The 17,484-nt window shown below is 38.5% G+C and overlaps 1 protein-coding gene across 3 annotated transcripts in view; it reads right to left on the reverse strand.

Moving 5' to 3' along the window:
* LOC141430090 (E3 ubiquitin-protein ligase znrf2) overlaps positions 1-17,484 on the reverse strand; it is a 154,473-nt gene that overhangs the window by 75,514 nt on the left and 61,475 nt on the right. The window lies entirely within an intron of this gene.

The raw sequence follows: 17,484 nt of genomic DNA on the forward strand, positions 1-17,484 counted from the left end.
TGCCAGAAAAGTTGGTTAGGTTAAACTGCGACCTCACGAACCGAAATCCTGCCAGAAAAGTGGATAGGTTAGGTTAGAACCGCGACCCTCACAGAACTGAAATACTACCAGAAAGTGGGTTAGGTTAGGTTAGAAGTTCGATGATTACATGAAATAAGTTTATAAATAAGAGATTTTTCCAAATATATTATGGTATAGACAAAATCTTACTGATGATTATGAGTAAAAAAATCGAAATATGTATCATTATGAACAATGTACGTAGAAGTAAAAATAAATATTTTAAAATATCAGAAACAATTTTCGGAGAAATGATAATATGATTACAACGGTATTATCATAAATAATCGAATAAAAATTGTATATGAGCAATATAGACCCAATCTGAGACAAGTATTAAACGTGTCAGAAAAATGTGCGAAAGAACATCTTTAGAGATAGCAGCAGCAACGCAGAAGATGAAAATGCATATTCTAAAGAACCTCTTCAAGAGCAGCAGCAGAATATGAAAAGCGTAGTAACCGATGTTAAAAACTTTTGTAGAGTAAGTACGTACAGTCGTTATAAACTCAATCGATCCCGGTAATATCAGTCCAAAGGTACAATCAAATCCGATTCAGTGTCAATTTTCTCGGTTCATTCAACGTATCAAGGTAAAGTTCCGTGAGTGTGTTGTCTTTGACGTGACGTGTGAACGGACGTTATCGCCACATTGTTCGAGTTATTTATTGTCTTTGTTTTGCGGAGTGTGGACGGCTCCAGATGGTCCGATGACCTGAATAACCGAGAGGTTAAGGGAGACGGATTGCTTTCAGACATGCCTCTGGAATTGATGACTGATTGAGTCAATGATGGGCTTAATGGTTTCAAGCTTTGCGGTTTGATTTTCATTGAAGGAGATAAGTTGAGAGGCAATGGGCATTTCATTTTCTTCGTAACATAACATTTTTGACGTAAAATGCTTGAATATACCTGTAATGCGATATGCAATGCAATAAACGATTTTGAATTTTAAATTTAACAACATTTTTGTATGACATTTTTTGGTTCTCCTATAATCCCTTTCTGCTCATTTCTGTAAGCCTCAGTTTTAGACCAATTAATTGACCACCTACGCTATAATTACAGTATATTTAACATTACTATAATTTAAAGTAGTCCAGATTTTTGTACAAATTTGTATTAACGACGACAAACACTTGTAAAGGTCATACGAGTAATTGCTACAACCGGTTGGGCAGAAACCTCAACTGAGAAGAATCGACAAGAAACTCAATCACAACTTGTTTGTCAATTATAAGGAGTTTGCTGCGTAGTTCCCGATCAACCTTTTTTATATTTGGACACTTTCGAAATTGAGCAAATTCCTGCGTTTATTTGATATTTGTCTAAAACAGAAATTTGTTGGAGACGAAAATATGTCCGGCGGAAGCAGTCAGGAATTTTTTTGGGAAGTAAAGAAAATCCTTAGTTCAATAGCCTCTGAATCTTCATAATGGAAGCACGTTCGCGAGTTATTTTTGTTTATTTACGACGATCCGCGTATCCAAGAACGGGTTGATGAACTCGAGACCATAAATCGGCCTAGTGGTAGCGATTGGTGCGACATCGATCGGTGCCAAAACAGTATAATCACAACTGACACAAATGTCGCATTACAATCTTTGTTATTTCTGATGGAAAAAGTGTGAAGTCCGTACTGGGGTGCTTTATGTCATTTAACTTTGTGGCATTACTACGTGTGTTAGATGTGTCTAAGAAAGGCTTTTTTGTAAAACCTATACGTGTTCCTTAACAACTGACCGGCCGGACAACGCACAGGGTCATGATTGGATAAAATGAGGGAAGAGGGACGTATCTGAACATCGAAAATCAATATATCTAATGTAAAAAAGGCGACGGTCAAAATATCGAAAGTAGGTTAGGTTAGATTAGGTCCGATATTTTGACCGTCGATATTTTAACTATCGATATTTAAATTTTCGATATTCAGATACGTGGTCGAGGGTAGGCCTTTGCCTAGCCGTGAGACCATTCAGACTGCATAATAATGTGAAAAATTGATTTTTTAATACGACTTTCATTTATTCATTTATAAGTCATGTCATGTTCATTACATTAGGTGACCTTTTTTGAAGACAGTAATATTTGTGTATTAAGTGCCCGTTGTTTGATCAGTAGTTAAAAATACTAATTACTCAAATTTCCTTAAATGCGTTTACGATTGCCATTCATTTTAACTATTAGTTTGTTTAACTACTGATCTAACAACTGGCCCTAAATCTCGCGTCAATCTGACCATGCTTTGCAACGTATTTTTTACATAATCTGCTAAAAATAAATCTAATATAAAGCCGTTACAAATCGACACAGATTTTTTATCGATTATCTACAATCGAGAAAACAACACATTTCTTCAGTCCATTTCATACTTTTTGAATCAGGCGTTACTTTGTGGAGTCCATATTATTGAACTAAGCATAAACAATAATTTAGCTCAACCATCAAACATTATCATTAATTTAAATTCTAGAAATCGGGTTTAAAGTTAAACTCCGCACGAGGCCGTAACCCATACCCATTTCATTCCCCTTTAGCACTACAGATTCAAGAGAAATTCGCAACACGCAAACAATATTACACTAGTAGGTATTCACGAAAGTGTGCCATGCATGACAATAGCTAATTATCTGCTGAGCGAAAAACGGCAAAGACAAATCGCAAACAGAACCAAACACAAAGCGGGAAATAATCACGGTTATCCTGGGTCAACAGCACGAATTTGGCACAAATACAATGAACGTTAGTCAGTGTCGTCAGCTGAAAATGTGGTTCAGGTTAAAGAAAATGTGAGAATTTCCATTCGCGTCACATTCGATACATTAACAGTTAACCATTTAATATCTGAGCAAGCGCCAAAAATGCGACTTCAATCTCTCATTTCTAAAATTTGTATTTGTGAAATAACGAAATGTGCCTTATATTAGAAATATCCAGTTGAGGTATTCAACATATAGGTATCATTATGTACGCGATAATGTGTGGTGTTAACTGTAGAATCTAGTTACATAACATTGTTTACCAGAACAAAAATATATTCCATCCTTGTTAGCTTATTCAACGGAAAACAAAGCTTGTTTTTAATCCACAGCACAAAGCTTCGAACCTTCGCGGTCTAAATATAATGATTTCTGAAAAGCCCAATTAGTCATGCAACAAACAAGAATACAAATTGCAACATGTTTTTTATATTTGTCTCCACCACCACAGGGGTGATAGTTTTCATTTATTTTAAATGGAACCAGACGGGAAGCAATACCCTCCAAACAAAAATTACTAATATTATAAAAATGCAAAGTAAATCTGTCAGTGTGTATGTCTGTACCTCTTTACTATAAACAACAGAAACGACTTAGATAGAATTTGATATGAGGATAGTTTGAGACCGTGGGAAATATATAAGATAGCTTTTATAACGGAAAATAGCGAATTTCTGCGGAATGGTTCTGGAGTCGTGGGCAACAGCTAGTCGGTTCATAAATGACGGAGTTCTGAAGTAACAATTAACTATAAAAAAAAACCGAATTGAAACCCTCGTCTTTTTTGTAATCGGTTAAAAACAAACAAGCAAAAACAGTGCAGTTTCCGATACTTCCAGATCGTACCGCTCCGTTTGTAGCAAGTTGCACTTGCAAGTAATGAAGCTGGCACAAGTAATTACTAAGTTAATTCCCAATAAGAGTTTGTATGCCACGTTATTACTTTTTCAGTTTTTTTTTTTTTCTAAATATAGATGCACAGAAAAACCAGAAAAATAAGACCGTAAAAGTAACAAAAATTTGGAGGAGAATACCAAAAAGAGTAAGTAAAATTTTATCAAATGTAGACTTTAGAATAGAATAATTTTACAAGTACTCGTAACTGTCTCATGCAAGGCTGAGATTTGCCTAGCAGCTGCAGGATGTAACCACTCCAACTGGTATTGATTGGTCAAGACCAGGCTACAATTTGAAATGGTCTAGACGGAGGTTAGATAACACTACATTTTAATAATATTTGGGTTACGGGAAGTTGTCCCCTCTTGAAAAGTAGTCTACCCTTCAATAAGTTACGGACATGTTTGACTACTTGATATTTTTTGCAACAGGTAGTAGAGATACCGTCCTGTTTATTATGTTCGATTAAACAGAGAGAGATGGACGGATGACCTGGTTAAAGCCGCGGGTTCTTGGTGGATGCAGGCCGCTGCCAACCGAAGCAACGCTGGAGGGAGGCCATATTTCCAACAGTGGAAGCCCTACGGCTGATATGATGACGAGGATGAAACACAGACAGCATCTGACACGTAAAAATAGGTATCAGTAACGCTCAGAGACGGCGAAGGGCCAGGCTGAAAACTAGCGCCGAGGCCTCGCGGCTCGCTGCGTGGACTCGGCTTATGCTGAGCCGGTCCCTTTTGCCACAAGCAATATATATGTTATTTTATTTTAGTGTTTTTTTTTGTGGCATTTTTTTTTTCTTTCTTTTCAGTATTTTGGTAGAGTGTGAAAACTTAGCTTCGAGCTGAAGTCTATGCTTTTGGCGGTTTACTTGTGAATACCAACCAATATCTGCCAAAACAAGGTTCTTTAAATCCCCAAACAAAGGTTCAACAAACTCGCAAATATTAAAGTGGCTATACGTCAATGAATCCAATTCAATATTAAAATAGATCAACAACACGATGGGCTAGTTTGTGCTAGCACGCCCACGCCCACGGTGCGAGGCGCGAGTGCAAACGATTTGTTTGTCATAGTACCGGCGGTTATGCTAGGCGGGTCCGGTGAGTGGATCGCCTTGAGACGCGCGCCGCTCGCCGGCCTCTGCGCAAGGGACGCTGGTGTGCTACTACAAAGTTAGACGCGCAATTGCTAAAATAATAAGGTATTTTAGGATGTTTACTTTAGGTCAATGTCAAAATAAAAACTATTTCTACATTTTTAATAAGGTTATCTGTGCCGGACTGTAACTAATGCACTGTATATTAGTGTATTGACACAGGTATAAAGTTATGGCGGCACATGTGGACTGAGTTTTTCTTTGGCCAATTGAAGACTATACTTTTACAAATAAGTTTGTTTTTGTTTATTTTTGGTACCATCTCGGGCGAATACCCATCAAATAAAGAAATTATTTTCCAACTGTAACCCTATCGGACCTTGTGCAGCAAGTTTCTCTAGCTATTGTATCGAGGCAATGCTGCTACTGTCATGCATGGGAACTTTTGTCCCGAGTACCTAAAGTCAAGTGCAAAAATATGTCATCATCATCATCATCCCAGCCTATATACGTCCCACTGCTGGGCACAGGCCTCCTCTCAGAACAAGAGGGCTTGGGCCATAGTTCCCACGCGGGCCCAGTACGGATTGGGAACTTCACACGCACCATTGAATTGCTTCGCAGGTTTGTGCAGGTTTCCTCACGATGTTTTCCTTCACCGCATCACCGCAAGCAAAAATATGTACTTATCTATAGATACGAACCACTCAAAAAATATGTTACCTAACTACGTCCGAATAAGAGACTGTGGTACATATTTTCGAAACGTTGGATAAGTTAATATTTTAACAATCGACTGTACGACTGAGAGCGGATAGGTATTTAAGTGACATTTAAGTGTTTGACGTATCCTGGTTTAATAATTAAGTATTCAGAATTAATTTATTTCATTTAATTTGTGACTGAATTGAATTTCATTTATAATGTATCCATATTTGTCGAAGCCATGGAAATATGAACAAATAAAACCACCGCTCCTCTTGAATTTTATTAAAACCATACTATCTTACGTTGCAACGAGGAAATGTTGCGGTATAAATGTTAATAAATAAAAATTAAATAAATATCTTTTTTAGTAAATTAATACTTAAGTATTTAATAAATTTATTAATTTATTAGCGAAATCCAGCAACTCTACCTTTGTCCGTGCCCTGGATTAAAAGTAGCCTATGGATATTAGTACCTATTATTAAAAGAGACTAGCTGTTGTCCACAACTCCGTTCGCGTAGAATTCGTTGATCCCAGAGAGGTTCCCAAACTTTTTTCGTCTAACGTCCACTTTGAAAATCAGTTATTTTGTAGCGCCCCCCCCTTTTTTTCACCTTAAAAACCTCAATATCATTTATTAGTCTCGCCTAATGAAGGCACAAAGGTGAAGATTTTTTCTGGGCCCCTTACCGCCCCCTCTAGGCCTCCAGCGCCCACAAGGGGGCGTTATCGCCCACTTTGGGAAAGACTGGTTTATTGCTATCTGCGAGAACTATGCAATTTTTAGGGTTCCGTACCTCGAAAGGAAAAAAAATCTCTTATAGGATCACTTTGTTGTCCGTCCGTCCGACCGTCTGTCAAGTCCCTTTTTATCAGGAACGCGTGGAGGTATCAAGCTGAAATTTATATCAAATACTCAGGTCTACTGTCCCTTGGAGCTGTGAAAAAATCAAACTTCTAAGACAACGCAATCATATAATACCCGTTTATGCTGCAAATTTGCCACACTCGCAAGGGAATCAAAACCTACAGGGTAACTTCCCATGAACTCAGAATCTTGAAATTTGGTACGAAGCAACGTCTTATAGCACAGATAAAGGAAAAATTGCGAAAACCGTAAATTTTTAGTAACATCATATAATAAAAATATTTATACGGAACCTTACGGCCGGTTTTTCGTAATAAAAACAATCCTATTTCCTTCCCCGGGACTAAACTATTTCATACCGAATTTCATCGAAGTCGGTTCAGCGGTTTAGACGCGAAACGGTAACAAACAAACAAACAGACTTACAAACTTTCGCATTTATAATATTAATAATAAATTCATTTAGTTCGGGCAACTTGGCCCATACAATAAATACCTTACAGACTAACATACATAATAATATTAGTGGGATAGTGTACCTTTCTATAAGGAATGAATTTTTCAAGTCGTTTCAGTACTTCCAGTAATAGGTACCATAATAGTGTACAAGCAGGTATAGGTACTAGAATACTCAGACCTTTCATAACGTTTTAATTATAACTCACTTATATTGCACCAGGAAAACTGTTTATAATTATAACTTATAACAACGCTTTTCCTGAATACGTTTCCCTACACAATTACAACTATGCACATTTTCAAACTGCATACCTTGGATTTTCCGCTTTACTTATTGGAACTGTTTTATTTATATATAAAACCTTGATTTAACTAAGTAGTTTGTCCTTTAATTAGACAATGAAGTCGTTTCCTCGTAAAGCAGGATGTGCTGAAAATATCATCCGATGTTAAAAATTATTGCATAACGCATAGGAAATAAAGAGTAGATAAGTCTCGTTTACGAGATAGCTTCATAAAGGCGCCTTTATAGTTTCATGACCTCATGGCATACCTCCTGCGACTGCGACCCACCATACGACAAAAATTAACATCGAAATTTAAATCTTAATGTGTCATAGATAAAGTTGAATTTATTTTTCTGTTAATTTGAGTGGATACAGAGAAAATGACACTATTTCTTTTTCAAAAGATATGACTTCTATTGTTAAAAATATATACTAGTATTATCACTTTGAACCCCAGGAGGTTAATTTTAGGGAAAATAGTGTAATCTAATAGGGAATACAGATAAAGTCAGGGAATTGCACTCTCTGCTGTCCGGATAGTAAAGCATGTCATTGTGTGAAACTGCTTTGTGCGATTTTTTTAAATTTTTTAATGCCTAGAGCTGGCCTCTAGATGTTTTTCCACCGGCAAGGCGACACGAGACGAGGCGAGACGAGAATTGAAATTTGTATGGCGGCGCCCGCAGCGGCTCGCATACAAATTTCAATTCTCGTCTCGCCTCGTCTCGTGTCGCCTCGCCGGTGGAAAATCCCCATTAGTAACTATAGATTGTTTCATCCATCAGAGCTGCAGGGCTACTGCGAAACTCGAAGTTCATGTCGTGCGGTCCCTCTGACACTAATACTATTTAATACGAGAGCGAGAGGGACGGTACAATACGAACTTTGAGTTTCGAGTTCGTAGTAGCCCTGCTGGCGCGAATGGAATGAACGGAACTAGTATCAAACTCATATATCATGTCATGGTGTGAGTGCGGTTCTTACACATGAAAGTTTTATATGTATAAACAACTGTTCTTGCTTTTACGTCGTCTCAGAAATATCCATAGCCTATTAATTAAAATGAGAAGAATACCGCTAGATGGCGAATGTAAAGTCCATTTGACGTTAAAGTCTTGCTTGCGATTGGCTCAATAAGTTATAAGTCACGATACTAAAGCCAACACTAGCCTGTCACAGGAAACCATCAGTCGGAACTGTCACCTCTACACCAACGGCTTGTGGTCTCCTCAACTCTAATGCCATAACCAAAGAAGAATTTAAGTCGCTGTAACCTGCAACCGCCACCGGCAACCGTGAATTTAGTAAGAATCCTTAGACGTATAGCAAAACTCTGAAACTTATACTAATTAAAGTTTCAAGATTAAAATTCAAAGTGCATTGCAGATGCTGATTCGAAGCGGTACTTACGCATTCAACGTAACGAAACGACACATACCTGGAACAGAAATATACATGATTAATTATACATATAAAATTAACTAATCAAGGTACGCTTCCACTGAGGCGGAGATGACACGTGCAGAGTCAGACTAATCGCATTAGTTGAAATACATGGCCCAGCCAATCGAGCCGAAGAGGCACGAGCTCACTACATTTGTGCTAAGCTAATGGTGCAGAAACACTCGAGCAATGTTTTGTAACAGACCATCGAGCATTCGCCGTTTTTAAATTTGTCGAAGGGTTAGTTTCATTTCGTCTAAAAAAGCAGCTGGTCTAAGTAGCAAGTGGTCTAAGAAGCAACTGGTCTAAGTAGCAAGTGGTCTAAAAAGCAACTGGTCCTAACCCGTTTTTGTCGAGAACTTGAAAAACATAAGTAGGTTAGGTTAGAGTTGCGTCAAGGCGCGAAGCGCCTCAGCTACGCGGAATAGGAGTTCCGTTGACTTTGAGTCAAAGAATTTTAGACCACTTGATACTTACGAGTAGACTTCTACTTAGACCAGATGCATCTTAGACCATTTGCTAATCAATTGGCTACGTAGACCAGTTGCTTTTTAGACGAAACTATACTAACCCAACTGAACGGGTTAACGAACAGAGCCAAATATTGTTACGAACATTTACAAGATCCTGCATTAATTTCTGCCACAAGGCCACAACGGAGCGTGTGAAAATGTCTGACACGTCCCATCGGCCCTAGAAACAGAGTCTTACCAGATACTTATGCACGCTTTGTTGTATCAGATATTGATTCTGGTGACGTACTCTTAGCATGAGGTGACTGTGCCTGCTAAAACGCAAAATGAAATCAGAAACACATACAGATCTAGAAATAGCTGATGAAAGGTTTATCTGTTTGTCTCTTTCATTTACGTCATCCATCCGCGTCTTGCGAAAGGCGTAATGATCGTAAAATAAAACGTAGTATATGAGCGTTTTTAATCTGAAATATTGTCGTTTTCTTAATACTAATAAAGAATGAGTAATAAAGATGAAAAGAAGTCTAGCAGGTTTGATAAGGAAACATAAAAAGGAAATAATTAATCATGTTTACAATGCCGTAATGCAGGAGTGGACGCTAGCGTGCAGCGTGGAAGCAAGCGGCATGGCGAGTGTTTGCCCCATTCATTGCGTGTGCTGCCAAGTAACCACTGTGTAACAGGCGTGTCAGCCGCACAATGAATAGAGAACACGCTCGCCGCTCCGCTGCCCGCTGGAGTCTAGCCCGCGGCCTAAGACATTTTCCAATATTTTTGACTCTCGTCTAAATTTCTATAGGGTGTCCTGTAAAGCCGTATCTACATGCCGTCCTGGCTGACCTGGATTATATTTTGAAACCTACGAGTATATAAACCGAGATGAGTAAATTTGAAGAAGTCATTGATATTTCTCAATATTTTTGTCATGGCTACCAGTGACAGACAGGATGAGACAATTCCAGTTCCAGTGTAGTGTCTCATACTTACTCCCAGTTTCGTTTCCCATAAATCGTGGTTTCAGTACAACTTTGTGAAGCACTCTTATAGCAAGCGCGCCCGTGGATACAAGGCATAAATAATAATAATAATGCAGTTCTTACCAGGTTGCTAGTTACTTCTACAATACCATACTCAACAACGATTTGTCAGTGATGACAAGTATAGCAAAAGTACATTAACACGAAGTGTTGCATCCGTAGACATACGAGTACCTAATTTATTGAATCAGGCGTTACTTTGCGGAGGTCCATATCAATGAACTAAAATAATTTCTTAGCTCACCCGCGACCTTATGATAGCTAGTTTATGAAAAATATGCGTGTTCATGCAGTTCCTCCACCTCCACACTGAGAACACACACAAATCACTCATCACCACCACCACACTACACTGACGCGTTTGGAACTCAACCAGAGCTCATCTTCAGAGCAACACAACCGTACACCGTGCTACCAGATGTTGGCGTCGCGTAAGTACCTTCTTCACGCACTCTCACTTGCAGCTTTTTACGTGTCATTTTTCTTCCGGGCTGTCTAACGAAATTTATCAGGTCACGCCACTGTCACCCACTTTAATGTGCTTTACTCAGTAAGCTTAAACCAATCCATCGCTCACCCCAGCTCGCAAGTGGCGATATCATGTTATCAAACTGACCCCAGCACTCGGCTCGAGCGCGGCTCAACTAACGCGCCGCCGCCACTTACGTAACCCCGTTGTGCAATTCAGGATACAGTTTCGGTTTCGTGCATATTGCAGTTTTGAGATATGATCATTTTGCTGGACGGCGTATTGGTGTTAGCCTTAAAGCAGTTATAACGGGAGCTGACAGCGCGCTTTAACTTCTGCCAAAGTACATGATCACTGGTCACGAGAAACGCCATGTTAATCGTTTTAATGTCGGCTTGTTCCGTCTGAGCAACCTGTCTGTACGGACTACGGCTCCTGTGACGCACTTCCACGACTAAGAATCTCAAATAGATCCGAAATTGTCCGACGATTATTATAACAATACGAAAGTCCAGTGTTTTGCATTAAAATCAACATCTGTTTTTACCAATCACTACCTACCTATATCATTCTACACCAATGCGTCACCGTATTATCATAGAATTATTCAAATTAAAAACTAAAATTATAATCAGACATTCGTAATCCGTGATTTTGCTGTCTAATCAAAACAAGAGGCGACCAATAAACAATTTTAATTCGATTAAGAGAGGTACAAAATATGTGACGCAGTGTGAGATAAGTACAAAATAGTACCTAAGTAAACAAATTGATAAGCTATTTGAAACAATAAACTCTAGTGTAAGGTGGTAATCTTTATGATGGGACGTTATTATCTTAACACGGAACTGTGAGTTCGGCGATTGCAGAAAAGTATGCAATAAGGTGAAACGTCTAACTCTAGACAAATTATTATTGTCGAGACCGATAATTCGTCCTTTTCTAAATAGTATAATGTGTGAGAGAGGAGAAAGCTGCACAGCAGTCAAAGTCATAACTTTCGAGTACTGCCTTTTCGCAACGTAACGTTTGGCAACCTGTTTCATTTCGCAAACTCTAACTGTAAATATTTCAGGATTTATTTCAGGGCCATCGTGTAGAACCCTTTAGGTTAGGTTAGGTTAGTTTTATAAAAATCCTGAAATATTTACAGTTTCAGAAATATTAAACAGTTGGGAAATGAAAAGTTGCGAAATGAAACAGATTGACAAACGTTATTCGCCGAAACATTAGTAAACCCATAACTATATTGTACCTACTCAAGACTGGAGAGTTGGTACAAACAAGTCATAAATATAATATTTTAAATGGACGGAACGTCTTCATGGAATCCAGTGATAAGCAAATGTCGGGATGTACGTTCGGAGAAGTCATCAGGCATGTCAGTGCTATACTATACCTGTCAGCTATGGTGTCGGTGTAATCGAGTTCCGGTACGACATACAGCTTATAATATTAAAATACCATTCTAAAATGATCAATAGAGTGGTGTATTTGAAATAGGAAACAGATAGTCAAAATACCATACACGGGACTTATCACGCTATTATTACACAAGTAATATTTACCTCGACGTTTCGGCAACGTTACAGTTGCCGTGGTCACGAGTAGACTGAAGTGTGGGGTGTCAAGTCTGCCTAGCAGCGCGAGTTGTTCGATGAAGTAGATAGCTCTAATGGATCTTGTCGACTGGTCAGAAAATTTGTATGAGCTGTTGTTTCGTAGCAATAAGTACAAGGTGGTCGGGTAGGTACTTTGACCCAATGGACTCCATCGAATGGAGGGTAACTGGCCCATATGAAAACCACATACTCGAGCAGGTAGAAGGCAGAAGAAGTCCAATAAACGTGAATAAAGCCGCTGTTAAAAGCTAGTATGTATTGGTATATTGATAATAAATGAGCACCTATCCAAATACGACCTTTTACTCGCATTAAGAGTACTCGTATTTGGGCCAATCAACTTTTTTACCGACACTAATCTGGCCGCGACATTTTTCAAACAATTGCAGATTTTTGTCAGTAAACATGTTTTTTCTGTAATTTAATAGATGGTGGACATGAATACATGCCATGCTACGTAAGTTCAACATGTTAAACCGTGAAATATCTTGTTGGAAGTACGATTTTTTGGTAACGCCAGAGACAATTTAAACGCAGGAGACGCCCAAAGTGTCGTTAAAATAGTTGATTGGCCCATTTACCAAAAGCGGCCTCTTTACACAGCCGATTTACACGTACTAAAGAATTAGTTACCCATTCAATTATTGCTAAAACGTCACAATGCACCGCATTCACTCTATCGAGGACATTCAACATTTCAGTTCAATCTGCCGCTTGGAACCGCGCTGGTTCCATTTGGCTTTGAACAGGTCGCAAATAGGTCTGTTTGAGCGCGCACAAAGGCGGTCAATTAATCTAGCAAGATATATAGGCGTCGGCGTTACAAAGGAAAACCCGGGTATAACCTTTAAATTAAGGTGTTCATCTTGCTTCAATAACGTGTAGCTGTACTGAAACTAGAATTCCTTTTTTTACACAGACGAGTATAGATGGTCTTACCACGATGGTACGAATGAATTGAATAAGTGCGCCATAAAATCAGTGCACACAAGTTCAAACACTATTTTCCCTAAAGCTAAGTAAATAATATGGCCAAAGAATCAATAAAAGCTTGCATTTATGAAGCTATCTCGTAAACGAGACCAGCACTAAAACGTATCCTGTATTCTTATTGTTTACAAACAAACTACTCTCATAAAAAACCTAAACCGATGTTTGTATAACGGTAACAGGTTGAAAACAACTCTATTTAGTACGGCTTAGTAAACATTTTTGTGTAAGAAAGTTTTATTTGGCTGGATGTAAGATTGCTTCTCAGAAACTGACTCAGACTTTATTGTGGGTAAATTGCGAAGAACGTGAGTAATTTAGATAAAATTCGTAATGAAAACAATGTTTATGATAACGGAGATAAAACAACTATCTTTGTCGTCTCGTTATACATGCGACCCCACGTTAGTGATATAAACAGAAGACACACTCGTCAGATGTCGCCGGACATGCTTGAACTGTTTCTTCAAAGATTCAGATTTTTTCCTGTCAGTATATATCCTCAGCGGCACCAAATTTGGCCCACTCTACATATGAAATTAATTACCTTTTACTGCATACACTTCAGGGCCAGGCTTTTTGCCGCTCAGTATATTTTGAAGACTATTCAAGTACAAACTAAACTACGCGCAAAAATAAAATATTTGACACGTCCTTCCGGCCCTAAAAATAGTCGTATCAGATATTTATGCACGCTTGTTGTGTCAGATATTGGTGCTAGTGACTGTACATTGCGTTTTTCTTGATTTTCGTTAACGTTCATAGAAACTATCTAAAAAAAATAACTTTAAAGATCAAAATCGTAAAATTCACAAACTGAACGAGTGACATTGGCGTGACACAAAACACAATACATAAGAAAGACATCAAATAAACTCACTTTTTAACCTCATTTTGCTAAGTATCTGTGAATGAAAAGCACTTTAGTAACGAACTATAAAAAAACTTCCTGAATCGTTTTATTGAGCATAATTAATTAAGTATCTTAATTCCTAATCATTTTTTAAACAGTAAGAGTTAGGCCACTGTGTCTTGAGTGTTTGTTGACGCGGTAATCAAAGGCTGCGGCTGCGACGCGATAACCTACGTGATCGTATTTCGGTAACAAAAATATTTACATGAAATCACTTTATTTGTGAAATCCATATTGACACGAAAAATGCTATGTATCAATAACGAAATACACACATATATAAAATTTGACAATGGCGGTACGACTTGGACGCATATCAAGCAGTGGCGGAAACATACTTTCGCGGAAAAAAGGGAAGGATTTTGCATAGCAGCAGCTAGCAATGGAATACTTTAACGGCCTAAAAAAACCTACGACAGAAAGCACAACATTCCACATCAAATACACAGCATGGGGCTTCGCTCCATGCTTGCTGTTCAAGAGTAAAATTAAGACGGGTAGAGCTTTCAGTAACAACCTAATTTCAACAGATATTTTTTAATGATTCAGCCGTCTCTAAACATCTACGTAGCGCGTGACGTTAGGCTTGCGCTGTTTGCATTGGCACTTGGCATAGTGACCGCTGGCAACTGGGTTCACCGTAAGTCATTTACCCATGCTCTGGTTTCAGGGCAACTTTCAAATAAACTATTGTTTACAATGGCGGAACCTATGTATGTATGTATGGGAGGCCTATGTACAACACTGGACGTCCTACGGCTGATATGATGATACGATGGCGATGATAGATTTACTGACTGAAAGTCTTGCGCAGCTTTCAAGTCAATCCGATCAGTGGAATTGGATGAAATTTGACTTGATTTAATATGATATGAAGAATACCATTAATTCTTTCTACTTTCATCCGACGTCGACCGCAGTCAAATGGATCAAGATACTAAAGGTACTGGTACGTAGGTAGATAAATACAGTATAAGTAAAACTTTACATTAACATTTACAAAATAAAAGCAACGTCAAGCTTATACATGTGAAAAACAACCGCCTAACACATGAAGGTACACCACACCGTACACTTGCCATTATTAAGATGCCAGCGGAACAACAAATCAAAACAAACAGCGCAATAACTTTGAACAAGCTTTCAAAGCATTCAGGACGTCCAATGCGACCTTATGTCTTACAAAGAGAGTACCTACTTCAAACGAATAATAACGAGTAAGTACTTCTAACGTCGACACTGAAATGCATCAACATTATCATGGTGCCCGGACAGTAAGAAAATGTTTTGTCCGCGTTATCACACCCATTTATTACAGGGATAGTAGCAGTTGACACGACAGGATCACGGCACTGATAACAGCCGCTTCGGTTCACAAGTTCATTTCATTATCGGTCTAAGAACGCTGCCTATTTAATGCTGTTTAACATTGAGTAGATGAAGTGACAACAAATTAACTAACACGAAATTAAAACTTATTATTTTTGATTCGTCGTAATCCTTATATCCGGTGGAATACTAGTACATGGCTTTCCCAAATTAACAAGCTAGGACTGGAAGTACATTTACAAGATTGGTTGTACATGGTTGTATGTACATAGATACGAGGCAAATCCGCCGATTTGTTTATACCACTCTAGCAGCATAGCTTTATCCAGTCATGTGTGGCTGTGTGCTACCAGCATATAGCTCGTGAACTTGAACATAGTACAGCCAGGAACGTATCAACTAAAAGAATATACTTCGTGAGAGAGGTGGAGTCAAAAACTGCTACCTCGCGAGACTCGCTCAGCCAGTCAAGCACCATAGTTGACTCTTGTCGTTTATGTAGGTTTCATTTAACTGGCATTTCTGCCGACATTAATTTGACATTTCCAGGTCGATGCGCAACCTTTCCAAACATAAATATACCTTCGGAAACTTGTTACAGACATTTGCCACTTCAGACTTCAGATATTTCTTGAATAAGGATATTAAATTAACGCTAGCAGAGCCTAGTTTCTCTAAGCTTGAGCATAATAATATTAGTGTTTGGTCAAACACTAAGGACGTCTTGTAGGCTTTTTTAAATCTCGATTTAAGGCTTAAACTGACAGTTCTTGTATGGATCTGACAGGACTAAAGACCACTTAAACCTCTTAAAAAGTCTGCAAGTGCCCCTAATGCTATTAAACTTGTAAGCTTCAAGTGCTAAATGATAATGAACCCTGGAATCCTTGCCCTAACAGACAAAGCGGTCACTCAACTTAGCAACACCGCCCCAGATCCATTGTTACCAGTCCCACCCGCCTTATCACAATACCTAATAGTACAAACGTTTATCTAAATGGCACATCGTCGACAATCAACCGCAAATCACATCAGCAATTTAAATAAAACACAAGCCTTTAAGAATACTAAATGTTAAGTAAATCATTCGTAAGTCAAATAAGATAGAGGATTTCCCCTAACGTGCGATGAGTTTTAATTAATTTTAACGATGTAGGTAGTTTCATTTCAAATGTTAGTTCTGTAGTCACTGAATCAAAAATTGAGATGGTTGTAGGTAAACAGAAACATCTTTCAGGCTTTCCCTTGCTTCACACTTTCATTTGGAAGCCTTATTAGAGAACTGACGGTACACTACATAAGCTTGTTTACGCTGATTACAACAAGTCAGCGTTTATGGTTCGTATACATAGCAGTGAGGACGTTAACAAGCAATGGACTAATCACATTAGCGGAAATCCACGTCGTATACTGTCACATCAGCAGCGGTAACGGGTGACGAGTGGATTTTCAGTTTCTGGCCTCCGCTTTGATGGAAGTACAACCTTTGTGCATAAATTCTTTAGTCGGTAAGCTTTCGGAACTGTCTGTCTTTCTTGTGTGCTGATTGTTTAATGCAGTGTCCTCAACTTACAAGGTTGAAAGTCAGTTCAGGATAACTGTGTTATGGTGCCGATACTTAGGCATGTCCGGCGCCTAAACCGGAGGTGGCGCCATTACACGGAAGTACAAGGCATACTACCGGCTTGACGGTATCGTACAGTCACATACACACATAGACACCTACATAGGTATAGTACGGTTAGCCGTCAACGTTTAACAACTTTCAAAAACAAACATAATTATCGTAATTTAATGTTGTATAAAGTTTCTCTCTACACCGACATTTAAAACTTCTTTTACTGTTTGAGTTGTGTAAAATTAGCATACTTATTGCGAAAAGTGAATAAAAAACTTGCGAAAGACTTCCATTCAAGCATATTCAAGCACCTGGTAACGATCTCTTAAAATCTCCACCTTTTTCATTGATAAACCGTATAACCGTGTATTAAAAGCTATTTTAGAACACCCAACAAACCTAATTTAATTTCCCACTCACATTCAACAACCGCAACAGCCAAACAA

The sequence above is a fragment of the Choristoneura fumiferana genome, chromosome 8 (genome assembly GCF_025370935.1).
Source record: "Choristoneura fumiferana chromosome 8, NRCan_CFum_1, whole genome shotgun sequence".
In the NCBI taxonomy this organism is placed as follows: domain Eukaryota; kingdom Metazoa; phylum Arthropoda; class Insecta; order Lepidoptera; family Tortricidae; genus Choristoneura; species Choristoneura fumiferana.